General features: G+C 44.8%; 1 pseudogene; it reads right to left on the bottom strand.

Annotated features, from left to right (window-relative positions):
- Window positions 1-39: 39 nt before the first annotated feature.
- On the bottom strand, window positions 40-23,926 carry LOC129835783 (oocyte zinc finger protein XlCOF6-like; annotated as a pseudogene).
- Between the last annotated feature and the right edge of the window lie 269 nt (window positions 23,927-24,195).

The following is a 24,195-nucleotide window of genomic DNA, read 5'->3' as shown; positions in this document are numbered from 1 at the left end:
ATTGTCTGGACTGAGTGACATGAGCATCTCATCATTACGTTCATCTCCAATTCTACTTCCGTGTTCTAGTCGAGGAACGTTTTTAAACTCCTTGGTTCTTCTGGAACCCGGAAACGCACAACAGCGTCGCCAGCTGGATGGGGGTTTACTATTGTGCAAGGCAGCCAGCCTACAGACCAGAGGTGTATACTACAAAGCATGTCCCCGAGTTAGCCAGCTAACTTGCTTAAAAGACAATATAAGCTTGAAATGGGCTTGGTCAATTTGACTAAACCAAAAACACATATCAAACTTTAGCTTTCTCAATCGACCTGATTATCAGTCATTATTTTTGGTTGTTTATCAAAGTTATTGAACCTACTTTGTAATATAAACTGGGTGATTCGAGCCCTGAATGATGATTGGCTAACAGCCGTGGTATATCAGACCGTAAACCACCGGTATGACAAAACATTTATTTTTATTGCTCTAATTACGTTGGTAACCAGTTTATAATAGCAATAAGGCACCTCAGGGGAAATGATTAGAAATACATTTTCTGGAAAGTATCACTACCATTTTTAATGAATCAATAACATCCGTCAAACATGATCTCAATACCCTGAGAGACATTCCAAAACAAATGACCAGATATTCCCCTTTCTAACAACATGAAAATCAACAGACGTTGAAAAGCAAATCTGTAAGATTCTCATAAAACAGTGAACTACTTTTTGACCAGTACCTCGTCATTCAAATCAAACTTTATTTACATAGAACGTTTACACAAAAAGTAAATCCATCACACATTTATTTATCTCTACCCAACTGCATGAATGATCCAGAGTTGATTTGCTTTCCTAAGACTGTTGTCCACATCCCGCCTTAGTTTCAAGGTTCTTGGCGTTCACATCACTGAGAACCTGACACGGAACCACAACACCACCACATGGTCAAGAAGGAGCAACAGCCACTTCAACTTCTGCACAATTGAGAACATTCTGATCGGCTGCATCACGGCCTTGTTATTCTACTGTTCTATTGTTATTCTACTGTTCTATTGTTATTATACTGTTCTATTGTTCTAATGTTATTCTACTGTTCTATTGTTATTCTACTGTTCTACTGTTATTCTACTGTTCTATTGTTATTCTACTGTTCTAATGTTATTCTACTGTTCTATTGTTATTCTATTGTTATTCTACTGTTCTATTGTTATTCTACTGTTCTAATGTTATTATACTGTTCTATTGTTATTCTATTGTTATTCTACTGTTCCATTGTTACTCTACTGTTATTCTACTGTTATTATATTGTTATTCTACCTTTCTATTGTTATTCTACTGTTATTCTATTGTTGTTCTACTGTTAATCTATTGTTGTTCTACTGTTAATCTATTGTTAATTTATTGTTATCATACTGTTCTATTGTTATTCTACTGTTCTATTGTTATTCTACTGTTATTATGGTGTTATTCTATTGTTAATTGACTGTTATTCTACTGTTATTCCATTGTTACTGTATTTAGCATATATTTTTGTACTAACTTTTTTATTTTATATTGTTGTTGTCAAGAGGTAAACCAAGAGGTAAGCATGTCATTGTTGCCAGCAGCATACCACCCTGTATACCACTGCTGGCTTGCTTCTGAAGCTAAGCAGGGTTGGTCCTGGTCAGTCCCTGGATGGGAGATCAGATGCTGCTGGAAGTGGTGTTGGAGGGCCAGTAGGAGGCACTATTTCCTCTGGTCTAAAAAAAATATCCTAATGCCCCAGGGCAGTGATTGGGGACACTGCCCTGTGTAGGGTGCCGTCTTTCGGATGGGACGTTAAACGGGTGTCCTGACTCTCTGAGGTCATTAAAGATCCCATGGCACTTATCGTAAGAGTAGGGGTGTTAACCCCGGTGTCCTGGCTAAATTCCCAATCTGGCCCTCAAACCATCATGGTCACCTAATAATCCCCAGTTTACAATTGGCTCATTCATCCCCCTCCTCTCCCCTGTAACTACTCCCCAGGTCGTTGCTGCAAATGAGAACGTGTTCTCAGTCAACTTACCTGGTAAAATAACGGTAAAATAAAAAATAAATAAATAAAATTGTACTGTGTACTGTACACCAGGGCTGTTCAATGGGCAGGATTCAGTTATGCTGAGCCACGGGGCACATGCCGTTACGTCATCAGGTCGAAAGCGGGGAGGGTGGAGATCCCTTCTCAAATGGAACAGTCATCTGTGCTGCTCGGTCATGTTGTGAACAAAGCAGCATGGTGCATCGTCCAGAAACAGAAACATCAAATAAATGTTAGAATAATCAACCTTAATTCATTGGCAGATAAAAGCTTAAAATAAATGACTTTTGCATATGAAAACACAGAATCATTATTCCATGTGCTTCTACATCACTTTGCTTTGCGCCGACTTCTCCGTGGGCTTTGATCGGGGCACCTGAGTCACACAAGGGAGGCAGCCCGGTTACAGAACCAATACAATCAACTTTCACTCGGTGTAAAACACCTACACGGGCACCCGGGCCAGATTAATAGAACTGCCTGTGTCCGTCCTGGAGGGACAAAACACTTTTGGTTTCTAATCAAGGACTAATACAAACAGGGACACCCATCTTCTGACAAAATATATTTTTGTACTGATTTCTTTCTTTGTGGACGTAATTTACATTCTTTAGCAGATGAGCCATACAATTGAATATTTTACCACAGACTGAGCAACCATGTTGTTTATCTCCTATGTGAGTCAGTTTATGCTTCCCTAGGTCGCCCTTCTGACTGAAGCTTTTCCCACAGTCACCACAGCTAAATGTTTTCTCTCCTGTGTGAATCCTCATATGCCTGGAAATATATCCTTTGTATTTTGAAGGTCTTTCCACGAACAGGGCAGGGAATCCCCACCATGACAGATACGGACATTGACATTCAGTTGACAGGTAGAGTTGTAGCGTTTTTTGCAGAAGCTGCATTCACTGGGTCCCTTCTTGGGGAGAGTCATATGCCTCTGCAGGTCAGCTTTCAGAGCAAATATTTAAAAAAGCATAGATGCTGTTGTGCCCTTGAGCAAGGCACTTAACCACCCCACAACAACTGCTCCAAGGGTGGTGTAGTACGGCAGCCCCCCCGCTCCAACCTCATATATATACAGTCGTATGAAAAAGTTTGGGCACCCCTCTGAGGCAGCATATAAATTTACTCTGTCGTCACAGAAAATGATCACAGTGGCATGCCATTCATTTTCTAATAAAAGCTGAGTACTGGGGTATTGTCCAGACAAAGATTTTTAGTGTAGCAATATTAAGTTGTATGAAATTAAATCAGATGTGAAAAATAGGATATGCAAAAATGTGGGCACCCTTGTCATTCTGTTGATTTGAATACCTGTAACTACTTAGCACTGATTAATTGGAACACACAATTGGTTTGGTGAGCTCATTCAGCCTTGAACTTCATAGACAAGTTCATCCAATCATGAGAAAAGGTATTTAAGGTGGCCAATTGCAAGTTGTTGTTCTCTTTGACTCTCCTCTGAAGAGTGGCAACATCGGGGCCTCAAAACAACTCTCACATGACCTGAAAACAAAGATTGTTCAACATTATGGTTTAGAGGAAGGCTACAAAAAGCTATCGCAGAGATTTAAGCTGTCAGTGTCCACTGTGAGGAACATAGTGAGGAAATGGAAGACCACAGGCACAGTTCTTGTTAAGGCCAGAAGTGGCAGGCCAAGTAAAATATCGGAGAGGCAAAGGCGAAGGATGGTGAGAACGGTCAAAAACAGCCCACAGACCACCTCCAAAGACCTACAACCTCATCTTGCTGCAGATGGTGTCACTGTGCATCGTTCAACAATTCAGCGCACTTTGCACAAGGAGAAGCTGTTTGGGAGAGTGATGCAGAAGAAGCCTTTTCTGCACACGCCACAAACAGAGTCGCTTGAGGTATGCAAACGCACATTTGGACAAGCCAGCTTCATTTTGGAATAAGGTGCTGTGGACTGATGAAACAAAGATTGAGTTATTTGGTCATAACAAGGGACGTTATGCATGGCGGCAAAAGAACACAGCGTTCCAAGAAAAACACTTGCTACCCACAGTCAAATTTGGTGGGTGTTCCATCATGCTGTGGGGCTGTGTGGCCAGTGCCGGTACTGGGAATCTTGTTAAAGTTGAGGGTCGCATGGATTCCACTCAATATCAGCAGATTCTTGGGAATAATGTTGAAGAATCAGTCACAAAGTTGAAGTTACGCCGGCGCTGGATATTTCAACAAGACAACGACCCAAAACACTGCTCAAAATCTACCCGGGCATTTATGCAGAGGAACAAGTACAATGTTCTGGAATGGCCATCCCAGTCTCCAGACCTGAATATCATTGAGAATCTGTGGGATGATTTGAAGCGGGCTGTCCATGCTCGGCAACCATCAAACCTAACTGAACTGGAGATGTTTTGTAAGGAGGAATGTTCCGAAATACCTTCATCCAGAATCCAGACACTCATTAGAGGCTATAGGAAGCATCTAGAGGCTGTTATTTTAGCAAAAGGAGGCTGTAACAAATATTGATGTGATTTCTTTTATTGGGGTGCCCAAATTTATGCACCTGTCTAATTTTGTTTTGATGCATATTGCACATTTTCTGTTAATCCAATAAACCTAATTTCACTACTGAAATATTACTGTGTCCATCAGTTATTTGATAGATCAAAATGAAATTGCTGATCCAAACACCCAATTATTTATAAAGGGAAAACATGGAAATTGTCAGGGGTGCCCAAACTTTTTCATACGACTGTATATATATACAGTGGGGCAAAAAAGTATTTAGTCAGCCACCAATTGTGCAAGTTCTCCCACTTAAAAAGATGAGAGAGGCCTGTAATTGTCATCATAGGTACACTTCAACTATGACAGACAAAATTAGGAGAAAAAAATCCAGAAAATCACATTGTAGGATTTTTTATGAATTTATTTGCAAATTATGGCTTTTTTGCCCCACTGTATATATATATATATATATGTCTCTTTTAGGAGGAGTTGGCATAAAAGTGGAAGTCGAATTTCCTTTGGACTTTGTGTATAATTACTTACTGTCAAATTTGATTTACATACAATGTTTTGCAAAAGTCAATTGATCGCAAATCTATATTTCTGTAACCCAAAGCATGAATGATCCAGAGTTAAGATAGCTTTAAAATAAGCAGGATAAGACAAACTTTAATGTCCATTAAGTTTAAACTGAATGCAAATGTGTCGTTGGCACGAATTACGAATTGTAATTGAGAACACTCAATCAGGGATTTGTATACCACGATCAGTGTGAGTTTGCTGGCATTAAAACGTCATACTATCTTAAGTAGGGAAAGAAATGGCCTTGCCTTTTTGTAGATGAGGTCAGTGTTTTACTGGAAGCTAAGTTTGTGGCCGAAAATTGTTCCCAAGTATTTAAAATGTGTCACTTGCTCCACGTCTTTCCTCGAGAGAAGGGCTTCCATTTCCCCAGCTTTCTTTCCTCCAAGGCACAGTTTTTTAGTCTTGGTGACGTTAAGGTCAAGGAAGCTATTGTCAAACCACGTCAAGAGGCAGTCAATGAACTGGGAGTAGCTGGAGATGGACTTGACCTCCAGGCAAGCAACCAGAGCCATGTCGTCTGCTGTCACAGCGGCGTGTATAAGTGGCAGAGGAAGTCAGGCGCAGGAGAGTCAAAATAGAGTGTAGCATGGAGTACTTTAATAAAAGTCCCAGTAATTAGCTCCATAACACTCACGGAAAAATATCATACAAAATCTGGGTACGAAGACCCATCGCACACCTATACACAAACAGCACAACACTTGACAACGAACAATCTCTGACAAACACATGAAGGGAAACAGAGGGTTAAATACACAACAGGTAATAAATGGGATTGACAACAGGTGTGTGGGAAGACAAGACAAAACCAATGGAAAATGAAAAATGGATCGATGATGGCTAGAAGACCGGTGAAGTCGACCGCCGAACACCGCCCGGACAAGGAGAGGCAACGACTTCGGCAGAAGTCGTGACAGTACCCCCCCCCTGACGCGCGGCTCCAGCAGTGCGTCGACACCGGCCTCGGGGACGACCCGGAGGGCGAGGTGCAGGGCGATCCGGATGGAGGCGGTGGAATTCTTTTAACATGGAAGGATCTAAAACGTCCTCCACCGGAACCCAGCATCTCTCCTCCGGCCCGTACCCCTCCCAGTCCACGAGGTACTGAAGGCCCCTCGCCCGACGTCTCGAATCCAAAATGGATCGAATAGCGTACGCCGGGACCCCCTCGATGTCTAGAGGAGGCGGAGGAACTTCACGCACTTCAGCCTCCTGGAGCGGGCCAGCCACCACCGGCCTGAGGAGAGACACATGGAACGAGGGGTTAATACGGTAATTAATGGGCAGTTGTAATCTATAACATACCTCGTTCACTCTCCTCAGGACTTTAAACGGCCCCACAAACCGCGGACACAGCTTCCGGCAGAGCAGGCGGAGGGGCAGGTTTCGGGTCGAGAGCCAGACCCTGTCCCCTGGTACGAACACCGGGGCCTCACTGCGGCGACGGTCTGCGCCAATTTTCTGGCGCCTTATGGCACGCTGAAGGTGGACGTGGGCTGCCTCCCAAGTTTCCTCAGCGTGCCGAAACCAATTGTCCACCGCAGGAGCTTCGGTCTGACTCTGATGCCAAGGAGCCAGAACCGGCTGATAACCTAATACACATTGAAAAGGGGTGAGGTTAGTGGAGGAGTGACGTAGCGAGTTCTGGGCTATCTCTGCCCAGGGCACGAACTTCGCCCACTCCCCTGGCCGGTCCTGGCAATAGGACCGCAGAAACCTGCCCACATCCTGGTTAACTCTCTCCACCTGCCCATTACTCTCGGGGTGAAAACCTGAGGTAAGACTAACCGAGATCCCCAGACGTTCCATGAACGCCTTCCAGACCCTTGACGTGAACTGGGAACCCCGATCAGACACTATATCCTCAGGCACCCCATAATGCCGGAAAACATGTGTAAACAGAGCCTCCGCAGTTTGTAAGGCCGTAGGGAGACCGGGCAAAGGGATAAGACGACAGGACTTAGAGAACCGATCCACAACGACCAGGATCGTGGTGTAACCCTGTGAAGGTGGAAGATCAGTCACAAAATCCACTGACAGGTGCGACCACGGCCGTTGAGGAACGGGTAAAGGTAAAAGCTTACCTCTAGGCAGGTGTCTAGGAGCCTTGCACTGGGCGCACACCGAACAGGAGGAAACATAAATCCTCACGTCCTTAGCTAAAGTGGGCCACCAGTACCTCCCATCAAGACAGCGCATCGTCCGACCTATCCCAGGATGACCAGAGGAGGGTGATGTGTGAGCCCAATAGATCAATCGGTCACGGACAGCAGACGGAACGTACAGACGACCAGCTGGACACTCAGGAGGAGAGGGCTCTGCACGTGACGCCCGCTCAATGTCCGCGTCCAGCTCCCACACTACTGGCGCCACCAAACACGACTCTGGGAGTATGGGAGTGGGATCCATGGGTCGCTCCTCTGTGTCATACAGCCGAGACAATGCGTCTGCCTTGACGTTCTGGGAGCCTGGTCTGTAAGTAAGCGTAAACACAAAACGAGTGAAAAACATGGCCCACCTTGCCTGGCGAGGATTTAGTCTCTTCGCCTGCCGGATGTACTCCAGATTGCGGTGATCAGTCCAGATGAGAAAAGGGTGATTAGCCCCCTCAAGCCAATGCCTCCACACCTTCAAGGCTTTTACGACAGCTAACAGCTCTCGGTCCCCCACATCATAGTTACGCTCCGCCGGGCTGAGCTTCTTCGAGAAAAAAGCACAGGGGCGAAGCTTCGGTGGCACACCCGAACGCTGAGAGAGCACTGCTCCTATCCCAGCTTCGGATGCGTCCACCTCTACTATGAATGGCAAAGAGGGATCCGGATGAGCCAACACAGGCGCCGAGGTAAACAGAGCCTTCAGTTTACCAAAAGCCCTATTCGCCTCGACCGACCACTGCAAGCGCACCGCTCCCCCCTTTAGCAGTGAGGTAATGGGAGCTGCAACCTGACCAAAACCCCGGATAAATCTCCGGTAGTAATTGGCAAACCCTAAAAAACGCTGCACCTCCTTTACCGTGGTTGGAGTCGGCCAATTACGCACGGCTGTAATGCGGTCGCTCTCCATTTCCACTCCTGAAGTGGAAATCTGATGCCCTAGGAAGGAGATGGATTGTTGGAAGAACAAGCATTTCTCAGCCTTGACATATAAATCATGCTCCAACAGGCGACCAAGCACCCTGCGCACCAAGGACACATGCTCAGCGCGTGTAGCAGAGTATATCAAAATATCATCGATATACACCACTACACCCTGCCCATTCAGGTCCCTGAAGATCTCATCTACAAACGATTGGAAGACTGATGGAGCATTCATCAACCCATATGGCATGACCAGGTACTCATAATGACCTGAGGTGGTGCTAAATGCCGTCTTCCACTCATCACCCTTCCTAATACGCACCAGATTGTACGCACTCCTGAGATCCAATTTTGTGAAGAAGCGGGCCCCGCGCATTGACTCCATTACTGTATTAATCAAAGGTAGCGGGTAACTATATTTTACCGTGATTTTATTAAGGTCTCGATAATCAATGCACGGGCGTAAACCGCCATCCTTCTTCTTCACAAAAAAGAAACTCGAAGAGGCGGGTGAAATGGATGGCTGAATGAACCCCTGACGCAGGGATTCAGAGATATAATTATTCATAGCCACTGTCTCCGCTTGCGACAGAGGATACACATGACTCCTGGGATATGCAGCGTCTACCAGGAGATCTATCGCACAATCCCCCTGTCGATGGGGTGGTAATTGAGTCGCCTTCTTTTTACAGAAGGCGAGTGCCAAATCGGCATATTCTGGGGGAATGCGCACGGTGGAAACCTGGTCTGGACTTTCCACCGTAGTAGCACCAACGGAAACCCCTACACACCTACCTGAGCACTCTCGCGACCACCCCGTGAGAGCCCTCTGTGGCCAAGAAACAGTGGGATTATGAGTAGTTAACCAGGGTAGGCCTAACACCACAGAATACGCAGGGGAATCAATAAGAAAAAGACTAATCTTTTCCTTGTGACCTCCCTGCGTTATCATAGACAAAGGTGCGGTGACCTCCCTGATAAACCCTGACCCTATTGGTCGACTATCTAAAGCATGAATAGGGAAAGGCATATCAACAGAAACAACAGGAATCCCTAAACTATGAGCAAAATTTTTATTAATGAAATTCCCAGCCGCGCCTGAATCTACTAGCGCCTTATACTGGGAATGAAGGGAAAAATCCGGAAAGGTGACAGAGACAAACATAAGTGCAACAGAGGGCTCTGGATGAGTATGGTGCCTACTCACCTGGGGTGATGCCAGAGTGCCCTGCCTGCCTTCTCTATTCCCAGAGGAACCAACCCGACACCGATCAGCAGTGTGATCTCTGCGATCATAGATGGTGCTCGAGCGGGTACCCCCTCCGGTCTCCCGACGCACCGTCCCTCCCAATTCCATTGGTTCGGGAGAGAGGGTGCGGGAGGATGGAACAACCAGACCCCGATCTAGACGTCCACGAGTAGCCAGTATGTTGTCCAGCCTGATGGACATGTCCACCAGCTGGTCGAAGTTAAGGGTGGTGTCTCTACAGGCCAGCTCCCGACGGACGTCCTCACGTAGGCTACAATGGTAATGGTCGATCAGGGCCCTGTCGCTCCATCCAGCGCCGGCAGCCAAGGTCCTAAACTCCAAAGCAAACTCCTGGGCACTCCTCGTCCCCTGCCTCAGATGATAGAGAAGCTCACCCGCCGTTTTTCCTTCGGGAGGATGGTCGAATACTCTCCTGAAATAACGGGTGAACTCCTCAAAATGGTCCAACGCCGCATTCTCCTCTCTACACACAGCGCTGGCCCACTCCCGGGCTCTCCCGGTGAGGCATGAGACGAGGGCGGAACTCTTCTCCCGGTCGGATGGTACTGGGGAGACCGTGGCCAGATATAAGTTCAGTTTAAGGAGGAAACCCTGGCAGCCAGCAGTATCTCCGTTGTAACCCGTGGGTAGGGGTAAACGGATTTTATTACGTTCAGGTGGGGAAAACGCGTTAACGGTAAATCCCAGTTGTGGCAGTGGAGGCGCTGGAGAAACTCCCTGTCTCTCCAAGCGATCCATATTCTGGACAATACGATCCATGATGGCGCTCAAACAGTCAATCTCCTTAGCTTGTTCCATAACGCGCTTTTCCACCTCCATGGCCGTCGTGTCCTCTCCTGCTGACTTCATATATATTGGTCAGAGATTCTGTCACAGCGGCGTGTATAAGTGGCAGAGGAAGTCAGGCGCAGGAGAGTCAAAATAGAGTGTAGCATGGAGTACTTTAATAAAAGTCCCAGTAATTAGCTCCATAACACTCACGGAAAAATATCATACAAAATCTGGGTACGAAGACCCATCGCACACCTATACACAAACAGCACAACACTTGACAACGAACAATCTCTGACAAACACATGAAGGGAAACAGAGGGTTAAATACACAACAGGTAATAAATGGGATTGACAACAGGTGTGTGGGAAGACAAGACAAAACCAATGGAAAATGAAAAATGGATCGATGATGGCTAGAAGACCGGTGAAGTCGACCGCCGAACACCGCCCGGACAAGGAGAGGCAACGACTTCGGCAGAAGTCGTGACATCTGCATATTTGATGAGGGCCATAACTCACTGTTGCTTCCTAAGAGATTTGTCCACATCCTGCCTTTTTATTCACTTACCTGACAGACAATCTCTTTGTCCTAATGCTCTTTGCTCTTTCAGTTTCTGTCCTGTTTTCTTCCTTTGTGGATTTTATCGACATGCCTCAGCAGATGAGATTTATGAGTGAATCCTTTACCACAGACGGAGCAGCCATGAGGTTTCTCTCCTGTGTGAGTCAGTATATGCCTCCTTAGGTCCGCCTTCTGATAAAAGCTTTTCCCACAGTCACCACACCTGTATGGTTTCTCTCCTGTATGAGTCCGTATATGTTCAGTTAGGTGCCCCTTCTCATCAAAGTTTTCCCCACAGTCACCACAGAGAAAGGAATTATCTCTGCTGTGAGTCCGTATATGCGTGGTTAGGTTCACCCTCTGATTGAAGCTTTTCCCACAGTCTCCACAGCTAAATGATTTCTCTCCTGTGTGAGTCCGTAAATGCATGTTTAGGTTCCCCCTCTTATTGAAGCTTTTCCCTCAGTCACCGCAGCTAAAGAGTTTCTCTCCTGTGTGAGACAATATATGTATCTTAAGGGACCCTTTATGCCTGAAGCTTTTCCCACAGTCACCACAAATAAATGGTTTCTCTCCTGTGTGAGTCAGTTTATGAACAGTAAGATGTCCCTTCTTACTGAAGCTTTTCCCGCAGTCTCCACAGCTAAATGGTTTCTCTCCTGTGTGAGTCAGTTTATGCATGGTTAGGTGCCGCTTGAGTCCAAAGCTTTTCCCACAGTCACCACAGCTAAAAGGTTTCTCTCCCGTGTGTGTCAGTTTATGAATGCTTAGGTTCCCCTTCTGACTAAAACTTTTCCCACAGTCACCACAGCTAAAGGGTTTCTCACCTGTGTGAGTCAGTTTATGAACAGTAAGGTGTCCCTTCTGACTGAAGCTTTTCCCACAGTCACCACAGCTAAATGGTTTCTCTCCTGTGTGAATCAGTACATGTTCAGTTAGGTTCCCCTTCTGATTGAAGCTTTTCCCACAGTCACCACAGATAAAGGGTTTCTCTCCTTTGTGAATCCTCATGTGCCTGGACAGATCTCCTTTGTATTTGAAGGTCTTGCTACAAACAGGGCATATATAGGGTTTCCCACCATGACAGAGTCTGACATGGGCCTTCAGTTTACAGGTGGAATTGTTCTGTTTATTGCAGAAGCAGCATTCACTGGGTCTCTTCTTGGGGAGAGTCATATGCCTCTGCAGGTCAGCTTTCAGAGGAATCGTTTTACCACAGTCACGGCACTGGTGAATTTTTCTAGACGTGGTGCTGGGTTTGGAACAGTGTTCCCCCAATGTTGGGCTGGGATCAAATAATGCGCTGGGATCCAATGGTGGGCTGTCGTCAAGTCCTACTGGGTCACTGCTTACAGCTGAACTGTGGTTGCAGACAATGTTTTGATTATCTGGAGGGTCACAGGGAATGTAGACACCCTTAATGTGGGTCACAGTGACAAAAGATTTGAGATCCACTGGTTTAGAGTCTCTCTCTCTGTTCTCCACAGTCTTGGTTTGGGGAAGACTCAAGGACTGAAGTGGGTCCTCCTGATCACATTCACTTTTCACACAGGAAGTAGTGGATATGGAGTCTTTGGTATCAAAGAGCCCTTGAAGCTGCTCTTCCTCCTGACTGGTCCTGACTTCCTCCTGTTCCTCTTTAATATGTGTGGACTCTGGGTCCTCCTGCCCCAGATTGGGGCTCCAATCCTGCTCACAGTGCTGCTCCTCAGAGGGAACCTCCTCTTCAGAGACAGAGAGCTGCAGGGAGTCTGAAGGGACGGAGAGGAGGAGCAGACGTTATTTATAACAGAATTTGGAATCAATCATGAATTATAGATCTCTATGACTTTTAATTTCAATGTTCTTCCTTAGCATGGATCTCTATGATCTATACAGCCTGAGTGCAGATAGCTAGCTAGGTATTTGCTTCCTTAGCATGGATCTCTATGATCTATACAGCCTGAGTGCAGATAGCTAGCTAGGTATTTGCTTCCTTAGCATGGATCTCTATGATCTATACAGCCAGAGTGCAGATAGCTAGCTAGGTATTTGCTTCCTTAGCATGGATCTCTATGATCTATACAGCCAGAGTGCAGATAGCTAGCTAGGTATTTGCTTTCCTTCACACAAGCCATATAGGTGGTGGGTTAACATGCCTACTATTGAACACACTGTAGCTAATGTGTACAAAAGTTCCACCGACACCGTCTAACCCTTAACAATCCTTGCACAACTGAAAAAGAGTGTGTTGTAGAGGATCGAAGGACCATGATTGGCATAAGAACCTTAGGTTAAGCTTAGCAACCACTACAGCATGTCTGATTAGAACAGGGATGAGGCGGATGTCCGGGTTAAGGAGGGTTTAATTGATGGGAAGAGGGATGAGGCTGTCCCCGTCCTCAAGTCCACCTGGTCGTGCTGCTGATCCAATTTCTGTTGTTTTTTTCTGTGGCTATAAACCCTGACTTGTTCAACAGACGTGCTACCTTGCCCCGGACCTGCGGTTTGCCAACTGACAACTGACATTTACTCCTGAGGTGCTGACCTGTTTCACCCTCTATAACCACTGTGCTTATTATTTGACCCTGCTGGTAATCTATGAATGTTTTAACATATTGAAGAACAGCCAGATGGACTGGCCACCTCTCAGAGCCTGGTTCCTCTCTAGGTTTCTTCCTAGGTTTTGGCCTTTCTAGGGAGTTTTCCCTAGCCACTGTGCTTCTACATCTGCATTGCTTGCTGTTTGGGGTTTTAGGCTGGGTTTCTGTATAAGCACTTTGTGACATCTTCTGATGTAAAAAGGGCTTTATAAATACATTTGATTGATATTGCTATATTTTATGCCCCCGTTAAAAACACTGTACAAGCTTGCGCAGGTGAGGTACCTGCTATACAATACAACAGGCATTGGTCCAGTCACATTCCAGTGAACCAAACAGGTTAATTGGTTCGTAGACATGCTAAATGTAGGTAAATGTACTAAATGAACAGTACAAGAGTGTAGGTACATCTAAATTACATAAACAGCATATACAAGAGCGATTTACATCAATTGAAATAGCCAACCAGCACCACAAAATGACTAATGCTAACAAGGCTAATATCGCTAGCTAGCATGCTAAATGCCCATTCATTCTTAATGCAAATGCTAACGCTAAACACTAGCGGAAGTGTATGAGTTAGCTAACAAGCTCAACACAATTATTTACAACAGACGCTACTTGACAAATTCACAAGACAAAGATCTCTTGGAACTTTAGTTTAGCTGCACGCTCAATAAACCATCAGAACAGCAAGGTACACTACATGACCAAAAGTATGTGGACACCTGTTGAGTACACTACATGACCAAAAGTATGTGGACACCTGCTTGTCGAACATCTCATTCTAAAATCATGAGCATTAATATGTAGTTGGTCCCCCCTTTGCTGCTGTAACAGCCTATAGTTTAGCTACATGCTCAATAAACCATCAGAACAGCAAAGGTACACTACTGGTGAGTACTACTGAGCACTACTGCTGTAGTTGGTTCCCTTTGCTGCTGTAACAGCCTGCACTTTGCTGCTGTAACAGCCTGCACTTTGCTGCTGTAACAGCCTGCACTTTTCTGGGAAGGCTTTCCACTAGATGTTGGAACATTGATGGTGGGATTTGCCTTCATTCAGCCACAGGTGCATTAGTGAGGTTGGGCACTGATGTTGGGCGATTAGGCCTGGCTCACGGTTGGCGTCCCAATTCATCCCAAAATTGTTCGATGTGGTTGAGGTCAGGGCTCTGTGCAGGCCAGGGAAGTTCTTCCACACTGATCTTGACAAACCATTTCTGTACGGACCTCACTTGTGCTCTAGGGAATTGTCCTGCAGAAGCACGAAACATCCGTCCCCAAACTGTTGCCACAAACTGGAAGCACAGAATCGTCTAGAACAGTGGTCACCAATCGTTTCTTAGTGGAGATCACTTTCGCAGTCAAAGGTCTCGAGTTTGCACCTTTCAAAACCCTCACTTCTCCTTATATGGTTCCTTTCAACCCCCCCCCCCCCCCCCCCCCCCCAATTCTCTTTTTATGGTTCCTTTCAAAACCCCCCCTCTTCTCCTTATATGGTACCTTTCAACCCCCCCCCCCCCTCTACTCCTTATATGGTTCCTTTCTAACCCTCACTTCTCCTTATATGGTTCCTTTCTAACCCCCCCCCCTCTACTCCTTATATGGTTCCTTTCTAACCCCCTCCCCCTCTTCTCCTTATATGGTTCCTTTCTAACCCCCTCCCCCTCTACTCCTTATATGGTTCCTTTCTAACCCCCTCCCCCTCTACTCCTTATATGGTTCCTTTCTAACCCCCTCCCCCTCTACTCCTTATATGGTTCCTTTCTAACCCCCTCCCCCTCTACTCCTTATATGGTTCCTTTCTAACCCCCCACTTCTCCTTATATGGTTCCTTTCTAACCCCCTCCCCCTCTACTCCTTATATGGTTCCTTTCTAACCCCCTCCCCCTCTTCTCCTTATATGGTTCCTTTCTAACCCCCTCCCCCTCTACTCCTTATATGGTTCCTTTCTAACCCCCCACTTCTCCTTATATGGTTCCTTTCTAACCCCCCATTTTCCCAGAGAGATATAATGGTAGCAGCATAGAGACCTGGAAGGATGACTGCTTGGAAAGTATTCAGACCCCTTCACTTTTTACACATATTGTTACATTACAGCCTTATTCTAAAATTGATTACATTTTCCTCATCAATCTACACATAATATCCCATTATGACAAAGCAAAAACAGGTTTTTTTGGTTGGTATTTGTAAAGTTATTTTGGATGATAATTAAGTTTAGTGTTCAAGGTTTCCAAATCTGTATAGCAATCAAAGATCAATTGTTCCTACACTGAACAAAAATATAAACGCAACATGTAAAGTGTTGGTCCCATGTTTCATGAGCTGAAATAAAAGATCCCAGAAATTGTCCATATGCACAAAAAGCTTATTTCTCTCAAAATGTTTTCACAAATTTGTTTACATCCCTGTTAGTGAGCATTTCTCCTTTGCCAAGATAGTCCATCCATCCAACAGGTGTGCTATATCAAGAAGCTGATTAAACAGCATAATCATTACACAGGTGCACCTTGTGTTGGGGACAATAAAAGGCCACTATAAAATGTGCAGTTGTGTCACACGAATCCAATGCCACAGATGTCTCAAGTTGAGGGAGCATGCAAATGGCATGCTGACTGCAGGAATGTCCACCAGAGCTGTTGCCAGAGAATTAAATGCTAATTTCTCTGCCATAAGCCACCTCCAACATAATTTTAGAGAATTTGGCAGTACGTCCAACCGGCCTCACAACCGCAGACAACGTGTATGGTGTCGTTGGGAGAGTGGTTTGCTGATGTCAACATTGTGAACAGAGTGCCCAATGGCGGCGGTGTGGTTATGGTATGGGCAGGCATAAGCAACGGACAACAAACAAAATTGCATTTTATCTTTGGCAATTTGAATGCACAGAAATACCGTGACGAGATCCTGAGGCCCATTGTTGTGCCATTCATCCGCCGCCATCACCTCATGTTTCAGCATGATAATGCACGGCCCCATGTTGCAAGGATCTGTACACAATTCCTGGAAGCTGAAAATGTCCCAGTTCTTCCATGGCCTGCAAACTCACCAGACATGTCTCCCATTGAGCATGTTTGGGATGCTCTGGATCGACGCGTACGACAGCGTGTTCCAGTTCCCGCCTGTAGTAACCTGGTATATTATGTTTACCAATAGATGGCAGTATTGACTCAAGACGGGGGTTTGCATTCCGCTATTTCCTATGTCTGCCTATATTACCATGATTAAGAAAGCTTCAGGAAAAGTTTTAAGCCAGGTGCATAAAATGATGTAAATCTAAGTTACAATTAAATACTAAACCGTATGTAAGTCTCATGAGTCGTAATTCTAAGAAGCCTTTAAGGATACTACATATTTGGCGATGAGGATAACTATGGAAAACTGCGTTGGATTTTTTTTGCCACGAAGTTAACGGAGTGTTTGGCGTGCGACGCGGGAGGTGAGACTCAAGTGAACGGTGGAAGATTCTGAAGGATTGATTCCCTGGATACCGGTAGGACAAATTATTGACTGTGTGAGGGGAGAACGAATCGGAAAAGATGGCTTTGGCAACAATAGGCTCGCTACCACCATTTGATCCTAAAAATCAGGAATGGGAGGAGTACTGTGAAATAATGGAACATTTCTTTGCTGCTAATGAAATAACTGATGCCGCTAAACAGAAATCCATACTCATAAGCGTTGTCGGTGCACAGACGTACAGCTTAATGAGAAACCTGTTGAGCCCAGATAAACCAGGAGAAAAGTCATTCATAGATTTAGTCGAGTTATTAAAAAATCACTTCAACCCCAAACCCAGTGAAATAGTACAAAGATTCAAGTTTGATTCACGCATGAGAAAACCTATCGAATCAGTGGGGGAATATGTGGCTGAGTTGAGAAAACTAGCATTGGACTGTAACTATGGGAATACACTATCGCAAATGCTACGCGATCGGCTGGTGTGTGGGATTAATGATGACAGGATACAAATACGATTGTTATCAGAGCCTAATCTCACATTTGAGAATGCACTCAAACTGGCCCAGGCCATGGAGTCCGCAAATAGAAATGCACTGGATTTGCAGGCAAGGGGCGCAACTGCGTGCCACACAATAAAAGAGAGCAGCGCTGAGCGGGTAGAATTTCAAAGAACAGAAAGCCGTGGTGCAGCAGCCAATAGAGACTGTTATCGTTGCAAAGGCAAACACGCAGCGTTTGACTGTAAATTCAAAAACGAAAAGTGTTATGCATGTGGGATAATAGGTCACATTGCGAGGGCGTGCCGCAATAAAAAAAAGCCACGGGATGCAGAAAAGAGGACGGATAGAAAACCGAATACCTCCAGACGTTCTAGCTACCGCTCTAATCAAGTGAGAGAAAGTGAAAGTGAGTGCGCAGACGCAGAGCAAGCATTCTCAATGTACAGTGTACAGGGGGCGAATATGAAAAAGGTGGAGCCTTTCATTGTGGAAATGGGAATAAATGGATTGAAGGTACCGTTTGAACTAGACACAGGATGTAGTGTCACTCTGATGAACAGGTCCCAATTCTATAGCAAGTGGAAAACCGTTGAAGTGCCTAAACTGAGAGACACCCCCATTAAACTCAAAACGTACACAGGGGAGAAGATCACTGTGATTGGAGTGGCGGATGTTCAAGTGGAATATCATGGACAAAAGAGAAATCTGCCTCTCTTAGTAGTGGAAGGTACTGGCCCCAGCTTACTAGGAAGAGGGTGGTTGGAGGAAATAAAATTGAACTGGGATGAAATCAAACATGTCACCACAGAGACATTGACATTACAGCAGGTGCTTTCAAAGCATGAGGGTGTTTTCAAAGAAGAGCTAGGGACATTAAAAGGGGTCCAAGCTACCATTCATGTTGCTGCTGATGCTACTCCCAGATTCTATAGGCCAAGATCAGTTCCATATGCCATGAAGCCTAAAGTGGATGTGGAAATTGACAGACTCTTAGCAGAGGATATAATTGTACCTGTCAAGTTTTCTGAGTGGGCAGCACCAGTTGTTCCCATACTAAAACCAGATGGTTCAATCAGATTATGCGGTGACTACAAGCTGACTGTAAATAGAGTTTCTTCTCTGGAGCAGTACCCCATACCCAAAGTGGAGGATTTGCTTTCAACGTTAACCGGAGGGCAACAGTTTACAAAACTGGACATGAGTCACGCATATCAGCAAGTGCTAATGGATAAAGCTTCACAGAAGTACTTGACCATAAACACCCACGAGGGATGTTTACCTATAAACGCTTGCCTTTCGGGGTGTCTTCTGCACCAGCTATCTTCCAAAGAACTATGGAGGGAATTCTGCAGGGGATACCCAAGGTAGCAGTTTACCTCGACGACATTCTTGTCACGGGAGTCACGAAGGAGGAACATCTCAGAAACTTAGGTGAAGTTTTGAGGAGGATGGAGGACGCCGGTCTCCGGTTGAAGAGGAGCAAATGTACACTGTTAGCTGATGAAGTGCAGTACCTGGGTCACAAGGTGGATGCCAAGGGGTTACACACTGTCAAAGCTAAAGTGAGGGCTGTTGTGGAAGCTCCAGCTCCGACAAACGTTACAGAGCTGAAAGCCTATCTAGGCTTACTGAACTATTACAATCGCTTCCTCCCGAACCTCTCTACCCTCTTAGCTCCTCTACATCAACTGTTAAGGAAGGATGTGGCCTGGAAATGGTCAGAAAGTCAGGAAGAAGCTTTTGCAAAGTCAAAGGTGTTACTGCAATCAGCTGAAGTGCTAGTGCATTACTCATCAGACAGAGATCTTATCGTGTGATGCCTCAGCGTATGGTGTGGGGGCGGTGCTATCCCACCGGATGGAGAATGGTGCAGAGAAACCTATCGGGTTCATGTCAAGAACGTTGTCGCCAGCGGAGAAAAAGTACTCTCAGCTGGACAAGGAAGGACTGGCTGTCATATTCGGAATACAGAGATTCCACAAGTACTTGTACGGGAGAACATTCACTATTGTGACGGATCATAAGCCTCTGATCTCTCTGTTCCATGAACAAAAGCCAGTACCACAAATGGTCTCTCCAAGAGTTCAACGTTGGAATGTGTGGCTCAGGGCCTACGAGTACAGAATCATTTACAAACCAGGTAGATACCATGGGAATGCTGATGCTCTGAGTAGGCTGCCCGTTCCAGAAATCATCATTCAGGAAGAAGAAAATGACCAGGTTTTGATGATCGACGTGTTGGATGATGCACCGGTGAACACAGCACAAATCAGGCAATGGACTTCAAAGGATGTGACGTTATCACAAGTGCATGAATTTATCCTGAAAGGATGGCCTACAGTGACAGAGCCTCAGATCATGCCTTACTACACTCGCCGCTTGGCATTGAGTGTTCGAGATGGATGTGTTCTGTGGGGTTCAAGAGTAGTTATCCCACCACAAGGGCGGGGGTTGCTACTGAAGTTGTTGCATCAGTCGCATCCAGGTATGTCGAGGATGAAAGGCCTAGCGAGGTCATATGTCTGGTGGCCAAAGATGGACCACGATGTGGAAAATGAGGTTAGCCGGTGTGAGGATTGTCAGAGTAACAGGAAGTCACCCCCCACCGCGCCATTACATCCTTGGGAATGGCCAGAAAAACCATGGACACGATTACATGTGGACTACGCTGGACCTTTCCTAGGAAAAATGTTCCTTGTGCTGATTGATTCTCATTCAAAGTGGATGGATGTTTACCCCATGAACACGTCAACAACGTACGCCACGATTGAGAAGTTGAGACAAAGCTTCAGTGTTATGGGATTGCCTCAAATGTTGGTTAGTGACAATGCTACTTGTTTTACAAGCACTGAATTCACAAGTTTCATGAAACAAAATGGTATTCAGCATGTAACGTCGGCCCCTTTTCACCCATCTTCAAACGGATTAGCAGAACGTGCAGTTCAGACCTTGGAGGGGATGAGGAAGATGCAAGGGCCCAGCATTGAAACAAAGGTGTCAAGATTCTTGTTTAGCTACAGGATTACTCCTCAAGCTACGACTGGGTTGTCACCTGCAGAAATGTTGATGTCAAGGAGGTTAAGGTCAACCTTGGATCTCATCAGACCAGAGCTGAAAATGAAAATACAACAAAAGCAATGGAATCAAAAATGTAATCATGACACCAGAGCCAAACTCAGAAGTTTCTCACCTGGAGATGATGTCTATACAAGAAACTATGGGTTTGGTCCTAAATGGATTCCAGCTACCATTGAGGATTGCTCAGGACCAGTATCTTATACTGTGATTATCGGAAGTGGACAAAGACTAAGGAGACATGTGGATCAGATCCGAGCTCGAATTCCAGTTCCATCCGGAGATCTGGATCAATTCTTAAACGAGCAGGACAGGACATTGGAACGTTCCCCAGAGTTGCAGTTGGACAAACCACCTGAGACCAACAATGCTCAACTTCCTGAGACCACCAGTCCTGGACGACCTCCTCCTGTGAAGTCTCCACAAAAGGACTTTGTTTCACCATCAAGGGGTGAAGATCTGGTGGCACAAGCTACACCACCTCTGAGACGCTCCATTAGAGAGAGACGTCCGCCAGACTTTTTCAGATCCTAAAAGAGATCATTTTTGTAAAAATGTAAATAAGAATATAGCATAGCTCAGAAAGGAATGAAATTGGGTTATTAGCTTTAAAGGGGGGGAATGTAGTAACCTGGTATATTATGTTTACCAATAGATGGCAGTATTGACTCAAGACGGGGGTTTGCATTCCGCTATCCGTAGCTATTTCCTATGTCTGCCTATATTACCATGATTAAGAAAGCTTCAGGAAAAGTTTTAAGCCAGGTGCATAAAATGATGTAAATCTAAGTTACAATTAAATACTAAACCGTATGTAAGTCTCATGAGTCGTAATTCTAAGAAGCCTTTAAGGATACTACACCGCCAATATCCAGCGACTTCACAGAGCCATTCAAGCGGAGTGGGACAACATTCCACAGGCCACAATCAACAGCCTGATCAACTCTATGTGAAGGAGATGTGTCGCACTGCATGAGGCAAATGGTCACACCAGATACTGACTTGTTTTTTTAAACCACGCCTGTAGTTTGTTTTAAAGGATATCTGTGACCAACAGATGCATATCTATATTCCCAGTCATGTGAAATCCATAGATTAGGGCCTAATTAATTTATATCAATTGACTGATTTCTGTATATATATTTTAACTCAGTAAAATCTTTGAAACTGTTGCATGTTGCGTAAAATAAAAAAATAAAAAATATTTTTTTTAAATGTTGAAATGGTGATCACAAAGCCTAAACAGTTTATTCATTTACTAGAACTATTGCAAACTATCAGTAGATCTACATACAAACCTATTCTACATAGTTGTATCTCTGGTGTGATCCGCAGCAGTCTCCGTAGCAGATCATTCTCTTCCTGGTACTCTGCTACAGTTTCCTCAACCGCACCAAAAATCTCCACAGCAGCAGATGCCGTTAAACGCTCATTTAAAAACACACGAAACAACTGTAGTTTAGATGTTTTCAGTGGACTGAGAGTTGGGTATTCAGCTAGTACGGCTTCTTGACATGGGTCCTCCTGATCACATTCACTTTTCACACAGGAAGTAGTGGATATGGAGTCTTTGGTATCAAAGCGCCCTTGAAGCTGCTCTTCCTCCTGACTGGTCCTGACTTCCTCCTGTTCCTCTTTAATCTGTGTGGTCTCTGGGTCCTTCTGCCCCAGACTGGGGCTCCACTCCTGCTCACAGTGCTGCTGCTCAGGGGGAACCTCCTCTTCAGAGACAGAGAGCTGCAGGGAGTCTGGAGGGAAGGAGAGGAGGAGCAGAGGTTACCTATAGACTTTAGACATGCCTGAGTGCACAATGCCATTTCAAAATGCTTTTGTTGACTCAGACAAAAAACATTTTATATTTGTTCCAATACGAAAAAACAGATATACAAACATTGACATTCACTGCAGTGTTGAATGGAAACACAAATGTAGAGGACAAACGTAACTTTCATAGTCAGAAAAAACTAAAATATTATGAACAGTCAGTGGAAAGTCATAAGCATGCCACATCGACTCGGTACTGGTACCCTGTGTATACAGTTATACTGGTACCCTGTGTATATAGCTATACTGGTACCCTGTGTATATAGCTATACTGGTACCCTGTGTATATAGCTATACTGGTACCCTGTGTATATAGCTATACTGGTACCCTGTGTATATAGCTATACTGGTACCCTGTGTATATAGTCATACTGATACCCTGTGTATATAGTTATACTGGCACCCTGTGTATATAGTTATACTGGCACCCTGTGTATATAGCCATACCGGTACCCCGTGTATATAGTCATACCGGTACCCCGTGTATACAACAGTATCCTTACTCATTGTCAGGTTTCTCCACAGGATTTTTTAACAAGGTGGTGCTACTGAGTACGAGGGCGGTGCCCCACTCTGGACTCAGAGATTTTAGCGTTTTCTTACACCTGTAACTGCCATGTCCTGCAATCTAAAGCAAAACATGTCCTAATATGATAACACATTTTACATAGTGGAGCATTCAGTCCACAAGATGGCGCAGCGCCTCTCGCATTCTTTGGGAAGAACCCTGATTGCGTATTTATTATTCGTGTTATCTTTATACATTTTTCTCTTTGCGTTGTTGGAGGGACATAAGTAACCATTTCACTGTTAGTTTATGAAGCATGTGACAAATACAATCAAATGTGAAGGCTTTAGATAAGTAATCAAATATGCAGACAACTATTTCATAATTTGCCTATTTACCTAAGCAGTTTACTAATTGAGTAGAACTATAGCTAACTATCAGTAGATCTATATACGAACCTATTCTACATAGTTTTATCTCCGGTGTGATTCCCAACAGTCTCCGTAGCCGATCATTCTCCTCCTGGTATTCCACTACCGTTTTCTCAACTGCCCCGAAAATCTCCACAGCAGCCGCCGTTAAGCGCTCATTTAAAAACACACGCAACAACTGTAGTTTAGACATATTTCAGACGACTGGGAGTAGGGTAGCCTATTTAGTTCAGTCAGTAGCTAGCTAGGTCTTTCTTTACTCCACAAAAATAACGTTCAAAATCAAAACAATGTCACCTCAGAGAGGATCAGGCGAAGCGAGAGGTTCCACTCTCGCCAAAATAAACCCGATGGTTTCTATGGGTTTATTTCGAACCTAATCTTGTCGCCTGCATTCCCACTTTTGGGACAACGACTTCTATTGTCTGGACTGAGTGACATGAGCATCTCATCATTACGTTCATCTCCAATTCTACTTCCGTGTTCTAGTCGAGGAACGTTTTTAAACTCCTTGGTTCTTCTGGAACCCGGAAACGCACAACAGCGTCGCCAGCTGGATGGGGGTTTACTATTGTGCAAGGCAGCCAGCCTACAGACCAGAGGTGTATACTACAAAGCATGTCCCCGAGTTAGCCAGCTAACTTGCTTAAAAGACAATATAAGCTTGAAATGGGCTTGGTCAATTTGACTAAACCAAAAACACATATCAAACTTTAGCTTTCTCAATCGACCTGATTATCAGTCATTATTTTTGGTTGTTTATCAAAGTTATTGAACCTACTTTGTAATATAAACTGGGTGATTCGAGCCCTGAATGATGATTGGCTAACAGCCGTGGTATATCAGACCGTAAACCACCGGTATGACAAAACATTTATTTTTATTGCTCTAATTACGTTGGTAACCAGTTTATAATAGCAATAAGGCACCTCAGGGGAAATGATTAGAAATACATTTTCTGGAAAGTATCACTACCATTTTTAATGAATCAATAACATCCGTCAAACAT

This window comes from Salvelinus fontinalis, chromosome 36 (assembly GCF_029448725.1).
Source record: "Salvelinus fontinalis isolate EN_2023a chromosome 36, ASM2944872v1, whole genome shotgun sequence".
NCBI classification, from domain to species: domain Eukaryota; kingdom Metazoa; phylum Chordata; class Actinopteri; order Salmoniformes; family Salmonidae; genus Salvelinus; species Salvelinus fontinalis.
This window is presented reverse-complemented; position numbering and strand designations above follow the sequence as displayed.